The sequence below is a fragment of the Natator depressus genome, chromosome 26, assembly GCF_965152275.1.
Source record: "Natator depressus isolate rNatDep1 chromosome 26, rNatDep2.hap1, whole genome shotgun sequence".
Classification (NCBI taxonomy): Eukaryota; Metazoa; Chordata; order Testudines; family Cheloniidae; genus Natator; species Natator depressus.
Genome location: NC_134259.1, coordinates 12,839,276 through 12,849,513, shown reverse-complemented (window position 1 = coordinate 12,849,513; position 10,238 = coordinate 12,839,276).

Below are 10,238 nucleotides of genomic sequence, written 5' to 3'. Positions count from 1 at the left end.
CTGGGGAGATGTTATCTCATAGGTACCTCCTCACCTCTTCTCTGCCCCCAACAACTACCACCACAGCTGCTGCCATGGGAAAGTAACTTTGGGGAAGTATTGAAAAGACCACTGAAGAGGGGAAGGGAGATCAGCCGGGGATGGAGGGGCCCTATCTTTGCTTCTTTCTGAGCCCTGAGGGTTTCCTTTTGGATTTACACACCCACAGCTGGGATGAGTCTGCAGTGCTGCTGCCCTAACTGCCCGAAAACGATTTGAATGCCTGTCTGACCTGAGACAGACTTAATCTGGTTGTGGAGAGATGTAAACTAAGGGACCATTATGGTGCTCTGGTCTGACCTCTTATAGTGGCTGAGTTTTGGAGACCCAACTGCTGTAACCTGTCCTCTCCCCCTACCCCTAAGTGCTAGGTTAACGCTCTCCTTCCACTCCTACATGGCCGCATTAGAGCAGGACGGGACTCTAACAGGGCACTGCCCTCTAAGCTGGGATGCAGCCAACACATCTGTCAGGGGTGTGTCTACACTGCAAAAGAGCCTGTTCTTAACTCTGGGTACAACAGCAGTGAAGACACGGTGACTCAATTTGGCTTTTCACTCTAGTTAGCAGCCTGGGTTAAAGCCTACAGGGCAACCTGGGGTTGAACTCGGGCTGCTAACCTGAGTTAAAAGCCAAGTTGTTGCATCTTTGCTGCTGTTTTAACCCTAGATCGCGCACCCATGTTAAATGCAGCTGATTTGCAGCGTAGATGTACCTTCCAAGGGGCATAGAATGTTGCTGGGGTTTAGTCTCCAGCCAGGACAGGTGAGGGTGCGGTCAGCTGACCGAGCACGTGACTACCTTGGAGACTATATAAAGGAATGCTCTTTGGAAGAGGAAGGTTGAGGAAAGACCCGGAGGGGCAGTCCCATGAGGGGAGGTGGCCAAGGAAGTAGCTGCCCTCTTTCATACCACTTTACTGAAAGCTGGAAAAGCCTTGGTGGCTGGCACTAAATGTTCTGAGTTGCTTTGCTCTTGTTTGGAATCCTTTTGTGAGGATAAGGCCAGTCCTGAAGAAAAGAGCTTTGAACTGACCTCAAGTTTGGGTTCGCTTACCTTTCTCAGCGGCTGTATTTATCCTGTGGCCTACAGAAATGCGGAGCTGTCCCCGGTCCATGTCACCCAACATTTTGCTCTGAATTCTTGCTTTCCTCTGGCCTGAAAGGCAAACTGCATTGACGCAGTGCTTGTGATTTTTAACAGTCTTGCAATATTTGGTGTGTCTCTTGGAGCCCCATCTCCTGGACTCAGGGGAATATATAAGAATCTCTGCTTTCTTTTTTTTTTTTTCTTTTTTTTTTTAGCAAGGTTGGTTTGTTCTGTTTTGTCTTTTTAAGTTCTTAAGGTTTGGGTGAAGAGCTTGAAAATGTGAGCCAAGTCCACCGCAAAGGCTCATAAACCAGAAGGCAAATAGAGAACCCTAATGCCTTGGCTTAAAAATTAGTTTTGTTTTGGTAGTGATTTGGGAGGCTTGACACGGGATTTTTTTTATTTTTTTTTTAAACTCTTGGGGTTGTTCATACTTTTGACATGGTAGAGGGTCACCCAGCTTCATGGTAAACTACGCCTTTGGCACATCTTAACATGCTTTGAGCGCACTGCTCTGTTCATTTGGGACTGTGCCTGGCCTTCCTGTGGTGTGTGTAGCTCCGAGATGGTGTTGACTGTGGCTTCTGAGGACTGCACCTGTAATTTTCTCGTGGTCCATTCAAGGCAGCTGCCGTCTTGAGCGGCAGAGTTGATGCAGCGTGTTAGATGAGAGTCGTGCACAGGCAGACATTACTCTTTTTCTTGAGGGCTCTTCTACCCCACCCCAATTAATGACGGTATCATGGTTGCTGTCTGTATCGACAAACATAACACATCCCGATCTGGGCTGAGCTTTAACCCTGAGCATTTGGGGCAAAGATTGTTTGTTTTGTACTGGTCCATACATGCGATTGGAGCTTAAATATTTAATAGACCCAGTTTAAGTACATACTTGGCTCCCACCATCATGTGACCATTTGCCAATACTTATGGATTATCCTCACTGTGAGACAGCGGTCAGGCTCGGAGGCAGTGATTTATCCAAGTGTCTCTCAGTCTGTGGGGTAGCTGGCTCTAGATCTCAATACAGTTTACAAAGCAGGTCAGTATCATCCTCCCCGTTTTACAGATGGGGAAAGTGAGGCACGGAAAGAGGACGTGACTTGCCCGATGTCACCCAGCTTATGGCAGAGCCAGGAATAAAACCCAGGTCTCTTGAGTGCCACTCCAGTGCTCTGTCCACTAAACCACACTGCCTTCCGGGGCTCACAAATGCTGTCTGTTAACTACAAGATCATCCTTCCCGAGAATTTTCATTTGGCTTCATTTCGCAGAATGCACAGCTAGTTTAAATTCCTTCCCCCCCCGCCACCGTACATTACTGCCTTGGCCATGTATTGAAGTGCTGCCCCATATCCTAGGATGGGGCAAGTAGTCTTTGAAATTGAAAAACATTCTCCTTTCTCCGTGTTTCATCTGCCCACCTTCCCAGCTGATCCCTGTCCAGTTGCCTCTGCTGTAACCCAGTAGCAGGCACCATCAGTGCGTCTGGTTGCAGCTAACCCCGATACTAGGTGGTGTCTTTATTGCTCTGTCATCCAAGATGAGAAGCTGGAAAATGACGAGTTACGGACTTCAGGAGCCTCCCGTGCAGTGAGATATTTGGGATTCCTCGTAGCATCCTCCTGCTGGAGGCCTGCTCTGTGTCAGTCGCCTGGATTCCATTCCAGCGGCTGCAGGATGCCAAGTGCGGTTGAGTCTGGGAGCTTGATTGGCTGCATCGGTGGACCGTTTCCTTATTAGGACAGCCCTGCTCCGGGGCCGTGTGCTTTAGTGTTCAGAGTTGGATTTTTGAACAAGAGATTCTGTCTTGGAGGCGTTAAAGCTCCTGTTAAGGATTAAATGGTACTTGGTAGAGTAGACATCTTTGCTACCCTGGGCACACACAGTGACTAGTCTCTGTTTCCTGTTAGGGACTTATAAGGTTGCTCTCAAATAGGCAAGGATGCGCCTAAACTGTGGTCCTCCTTGCTAGTATGCACCGAAATCCCGGCTTCCTGCATAACCTATTCCCTGCCTGCTAGCTCGAGGTTCTGGAATACAATTCCACCAGTTCCTCTGAGAAATTCTCAGATGCTGAACTGCTCTGGGAGGGATGCAGTCTGCCCTGTGCCTTCAGCTATCCCAGCTCTGTCTCTGCTAAAACTCCAGTGGTTGAGGACCCAGTGGGCTGAAGGCTAAGCTACTTGACCAGACTCAGTGGCAGGGCTATTCAAGGTTATGATTTAAGTGGGCTTAAAAAAAGAAAAAAGCCAACCTTTAACAGACAAGAAGCTCTTTCAGAGAGGAGAACATTTTTGGAAGAAAAAAGCTTGTCTGGTTGGTAATGTGGTCTCGTGGCGAAGGCGGGAGACTGGAGCTCGGGACACCTAGGTTCTATTCCTGGTTCTGCCACTGATGGATTGTGTCACCTTGGGCAGGTGGCTTCATTTTCTGTGCTTGTTTCCCCTCCTGCCTTTTGTCATTCTTGTCTCTTTAGATAAGTTGTCCCCAAACTGTGGGCCGTGCCCCTCTAGGGGGGCACAGAAGAATGTTAGGGGGGACACGTGCCAGGGCCCAGACCAGTCTCTGCAGGTGGGGATAGGGAGGGAGCAGCACCCAGCCCAGGTCTGCCCTCATTCCCTCTCTGCCCCTATGCCAGCTCTACCTCTAGCCACAGCTCCTCCGCCAAGCTCTTCTGCTGAGCCAACTGTGCAGTAATGGGGGGACACAGACAGATTCCATGACTGGTAAGGGGAGGGCGCAACAGGGAAAGTTTGGGCATCACTGCTTTAGAGAGTCCCTGCCCTATGGAACATACAATCTCTCTACAGCACCTCGCACAAATGGGGCCCTGGTCTCAGGGCCTTGATCTTGGGCAAGTCACTTACTCTCTCCAGCTTAGTCCCCCATCTGAAAAGAACACTTACTGTTTCTTTGTAGATGGGAAGCTTCTGGGGGCAGGGATCTGTAGATTTCAAGATCAGAAGGACCATTGTGATAATCTAGTCTGATCTCCTGTATAGCACCGGCCAGAGCACATCCCCACAATAATTCCTAGTGCAGAGGTTTTAGAAAAACATCCCGTCTTAATGTACAAATTGTGGGTAATAGAGAATCCACCCCAAGCCTTGGTAAATTGTTCCAATGGTTAATTATTCTCACCATTTCAAATGTACATCTCATTTCCAGTCTGAATTTGTCTAGCTTCAGCTTCCAGCCATTGGCTCATGTTATACTTTTCTTGGCTAGATTGAAGAGGCCATTATGTACTATTTGCTCCCCACGTCGATACTTATAGACTGTAATTGTCGCCCCTTAACCTTCTCTTTGTTACACTCAAATAGCTCAATCTATTTAGTTTATCACTATAAGGCAGGTTTTCTAATCCTTTAATCATTCTCATGAAACTTTCTCCAATTTATCCACATCCTTCTTGAATTGTGGGCACCAGAACTGGAGACAGTATTCCAGAAGCAGTTGCACCAGTGCCAAATACAGATGTGAAATACCTTCTTTGCTCCTATTCGAGATTCCTATGTTTTTGCATCCCAGGATCACATTGGCTCGTTTGGCCACAGCGCTACACGGGGAGCTCACATTCAGCTGATTATCCACCACAACCCCCAAATCTTTTTCAGTCACAGTTTTCCAGGATAAAGTCACCCATCCTGAAAGTATGGCCTACATTGTTTGCTTAGGTCCAGTTTACCGAGTGATCCAGATGGCTCTGCATCAGTGATCAGTCCTCTTCATTATTTACCACTCCCCCAAATTTTTGAGTCCTATCCAAACTATATTGGTGGTGATTTAATGTTTTCTTCCAGGTTATTGATAAAAATGTTAAATAGCGTCTGGCCAAGAAACAATCACTGATGGACCCCACAGGAAACACACCCACTCGATGACGATTCCTCATTTACAGTAACATTTTGAGACCTATCAGTTAGCCAGTTTTTAATCCATTTAATTTGTGCTGTGTTAATTTTATATAATTCTAGTTTTTTAATCAAAATGTTATGCAGTACCAAGTCAAATGCCTTACAGAAGTCTAAGTATGTTACATCAATACCTTTATCCACCAAACTTGTAATCTTATTAAAAAAAAATTGAGCTAGTTTGACAGGATCTATTTTCCATAAACCCATGTCGATTGGCATTAATTACATTATCCTCCTTTAATTCTTTATTCATCAAATCCCATATCAGTGCTCCATTATCTTGCCTGGGATTGATGTCAGGGTGACATTTCTATGATTATCTGGGTCATCCCGTTTACTCTTTTTAAAAATTGGCATGACATTCTTTCATTAGTCTTCTGGAACTTCCCCTGTGCTGCAATTTTTATTGAAAATCAACATTAATAGTCCAGCAAGCTCCTTAACCCGCTCTTTTAAAACTCTTCAATGCAAGTTATCTGGACCAGCTGATTTAAAAATATCTAACTTTAACATCCTCCTGAGATACTAGTGAAATGGAAAGAGTGTTATCATATGATGAGTGTCATTCCCCCCCCCAAAAAAATACAGAACAGAAATATTTATTTAACACTTCTGCCTTTTCTGCATTATTATTGATAATTCTAACATTTTCACCTAGTAGTGGACCAATACTGGTGCATTGTTAGGATTCTTTTTGTTCCTAATATATTTTTAAAACTTCTCCTTATTGTCCTTAACTGTGCTGACCACAGATTTCTTCTTGTGTCCCTTTGCTTCCCTTATCAATTTTCTACAATTCCTAACTTTTTATTTATATTCATTATTATCAACTTCCCCTTTCTTCTGTTTGCTTGTGTACTTTTTTAATTTTTGTATAGCTGCCTTCACTTCCCCTCTAAACCGGGTCGTTTTTTTATCTAGTACCGCCTTCTTCCTCAACTGTGGGTTTATGGCTTTTGGGGCATCTGGTAAGGTGTTCTTAAATGCTTCCCAATTATTCACATTTTTCTGATTAAATTCTTCCTCCCAGCTGATTTGGCTCATAATTGTTTTCAGCTTTATGAAATTGGCCCTGTTAAAGCACCAGAAATATATATTACTGGTCTTAATTACTTATTACTATGCTTTCACATAATAAATGGGATCATGTCACTATTACTTGTACCTAAGTACCATTAATTTTTAGTTCTGTAATTATTTGTGCTGTATCTGTTAAAACAAGATCCCCCATGTTGGCTGCAACACTTGTTTGAGTTAGGAAATTGTCATCCATAATGTCTCTTCAGAGACTGTTGTTAGTGCATGCTCTAAACCCTCACAGAGAGTTTAGCGTGCGACTTCGGGACACTATCTCCTGTAGCCTTTGAGGCTCCAGTTCTCATATTGTGTCTACACACATGATGACATCACCGCCTTGCTCTGCTATAGCACTTTTCATCAGTAGATATCAAAGCATTTTACAGAGGAGGTCAAGTTGCCCCAGTCTAATTTAGTAACCAGGTGCACATTTGAACATGGATACTCTACAGCCATTTAAATGTGGCTTGCAACATCACTCAAATGGGCATGTAGACCAGCCATTGCATTCGTTTGACTTTCCCACAAGCCTTTTTGAAGTGCTGTCAGATCTTTGCTACCATCCTGCTGCTGGGGCAAGGTAGCCGCTGTAGGAGCGGCTAACAATGGAAAGCAAGAGTGTTCGGTCCATATTTGGCATCGAGTGGAAGCCGTGCCTAAGCCCCAGGTGAGGAGGTGGCTAATGTCATTGCTGTTTACTTGCACTGTTTTTTAGAACCTCAAAACCAGCTGAGGCTTTTCCTTGTGTGTGTCACAGCCTGAAACTTGCAGCTCTGAATCCCTTCTACCTGGGAGCACCATAGGACTTACCAGACTGCTTCCAAGTCCTGAGTCTTCCCAGCTGGTGGTCTAGTGATTAGCGCACTCAGGAGATCTGGGTTGAATGCCTGCTCTGAAAGCCTTCCTCTGTGACTTTGGACAAGTCTCTGCATCTCAATCCCCCCTCTGTTAAGTAGGGGTAATATTTGTATTACCGACGCACTTGGGAGCCTGAGGCGTGGCCCAGCACAGAACAAAAAGACAGTCCGTGTCCCAAGGAGTCTAAACAAAGGGATGTTGTGAGGGTGAATACGTTAGATTGTGTAGTACATTGGTATTGGGGTATAGACTCTCTCCAGGTACGTCTAGCAGCTGTTTCATGGTAAAGGAGGGATGCAAGAAACCCTTCAGGGATTTCATATCTCGAGGACTATTCCCTCTAAGCTGTGGGCATGTGCGTGCGCACACAGATCCTAAACGCTGCACTCACGGCGAAACACCGCGCACACAAACATTTGCACAGAAGCACAACAATTTGCACAGAAGAAATTTTTTGTGCATATGGCCTGTCAAAAATTAGAGGGAATGCTGATATCAAGGTGTGAATGAATCAAACCCAACTCCTGCCTTCCTTCCCCCTGATATCCTCGGGGAAGGCGTGGGTTGCAGAGGTAAAGGCCACGCCCCTCTTCCACAGATTTCCCCCCCCACACACACAAGTGCTTCTCAGCACAGGGGAGAATGAATGGGGAGCGGAACGAGTGACCCTAGCAGAGATCCATGGGCTGCCTTTCAACTTCCCCCAGTGTTGCAGCCTCAGGATAGTTTACACAGTGGTGTGGTCACTAATGACCGGACTTGTAGATTCATAGATATTAAGGTCAGAAGGGACCATTATGATCATCTAGTCTGACCTCCTGCACAATGCAGGCCACAGAATCGCACCCACCCACTCCTGCGAAAAACCTCTCACCTATGTCTGAGCTATTGAAGTCCTCAGATCGTGGTTTAAAGACTTCAAGGAGCAGAGAATCCTCCAGCAAGTGACCCGTGCCCCGTGCTACAGAGGAAGGCAGAAAACCTCCAGGGCCTCTTCCAATCTGCCCTGGAGGAAAATTCCTTCCCAACCCCAAATATGGCGATCAGCTGAACCCTGAGCATATGGGCAAGATTCACCAGCCAGATACCCAGGAAAGAATTCTCTGTAGTAACTCAGATCCCACCCCATCTAATATCCCATCACAGGCCATTGGGCCTATTTACCATGAATATTTAAAGATCAATTAATTACCAAAACCATGTTATCCCATCATACCATCTCCTCCATAAACTTATCGAGTTTAATCTTAAAGCCACATAGGTCTTTTGCCCCCACTGCTTCCCTTGGAAGGCTATTCCAAAACTTCACTCCTCTGATGGTTAGAAACCTTCGTCTAATTTCAAGTCTAAACTTCCCAATGACCAGTTTATATCCATTTGTTCTTGTGTCCATATTGGTACTGAGCTTAAATCATTCCTCTCCCTCTCCGGTATTTATCCCTCTGATATATTTATAGAGAGCAATCGTATCTCCCCTCAACCTTCTTTTGGTTAGGCTGAACAAGCCAAGCTCCTTGAGTCTCCTTTCATAAGACAGGTTTTCCATTCCTCCGATCATCCTAGTAGCCCTTCTCTGGACCTGTTCCAGTTTGAATTCATCCTTCTTAAACATGGGAGACCAGAACTACACACAGTATTCCCGCTGAGGTCTCACCAGTGCCTTGTAGAACAGTACTAAAACCTCCTTATCTCGACTGGAAATACCTCGCCTGACGCATCCCAAGACCGCATTAGCTTTTTTCACGGCCATATCACATTGGCGGCTCATAGTCATCCTATGATCAACCAATACTCCAAGGTCCTTCTCCTCCTCCGTTACTTCTAATTGATGCGTCCCCAGCTTATAACTAAAATTCTTGTTATTAATCCCTAAATGCATGACCTTACACTTCTCACTATTAAATTTCATCCTATTATTATTACTCCAGTTTACAAGGTCATCCAGATCTTCCTGTATGATATCCCGGTCTCTCTCTAAATTGGCAATACCTCCCAGCTTTGTATCATCCGCAAACTTTATTAGCATACTCCCACTTCTTCAGAGGTACTGAGCATCTGCAACCCCCGCTGAATCTGAGAGTAGCTCTGGTCACTCAGCACCACTGGGCATCAAGCCTTGCCTAACCACGGGAGAAACTAGCAGGCTACACAACGGGCTCTGGTGGTTTTGGATGCTCTCCTAGCAAGAGCCTCCCTAGGGCAGGTTTTCAAGGTCTCGGCAGCCACAATCAAGCACCAGGTTTGCAAAAGAGCTCAGCTCCCATCAGTGAGGGCCAGATTTCTTTTTTACAAAAGTGAGCAGCCCCCACGGTGATGCTGATGGGCCGCTTTCAGAATGCCTCAGCACTCCCAAATGCACCCAGTGTGGCCAAGCTCTTTGGGAAAAACCTGGCTGTTGATCTCTAAACCCAGCTCCCCTTCTGGGCACGATCCAGCCCTTTCTCTGCAATGCGTCTCTTTATGCCAGGCTTTCCCTAAAGAGTGCGCCCTGGATGCCATACGGGGATCAAACCGGGGCCCTCCAAAGCTACGCACATGAGCTGCTACAGCTTGGGCTAAAGCACCCTAGTTGGGCCTGGAATAGGCTCACATCCTCTGTGAATCAAGTAGGGAGGGAAGCAGTTCCACTGGCATTGAAGACTCCTAAATCCCCCACCTTGGGCGTAGAGCAGTGTCCAGCTGTGCGACGCATGTGCACAGCTGCTGCCTTCTGTTAAAAGCTTTTTCTTTTTTCCCTCCCGGTAATGTCATATATGGCAACCCTCTGCCTCTGTGACCTCATCTTTGGATGCTGTTCAGTGTAAACCTGGCATCAGTGACTGGGCGGCAGTTTCTCCGAGCAGCCTTTAATTGCAGGACAGGACTCTCTTGCAGTGTCTGTCTCTCGCAGGGCCTAGCTGGGGTTGGGGGAAGCCTTCAGTTTTCAGGGAGACCTCATGGGCTGCTGGGATTCACACAGGCACGGGGGCTCCGCGGGGAGATGCGATTGTTTGCGCGTGTCTCTCTGTTTAGACTAGCTCTTGTGGAGCAGAGCGACTGCCCTGAATTCCTCCTCCTTTTGGGACTCGCTTTAGCCTCTGGCGTGGCTCTGGGCACGCAGGCGAGGTGTGGTGTGCAACGCAGTAAGGGAGCAGGGGAGAAATTTGGTGCTAGCTAGGGCATATTTTGACATGTAACCGGGCTAGAGAATAACAAGTATAATGAACTCTTCTGTAGGGGCAGCAGAGAGCTGGGAACCAGGACTCCTGGGTTCTA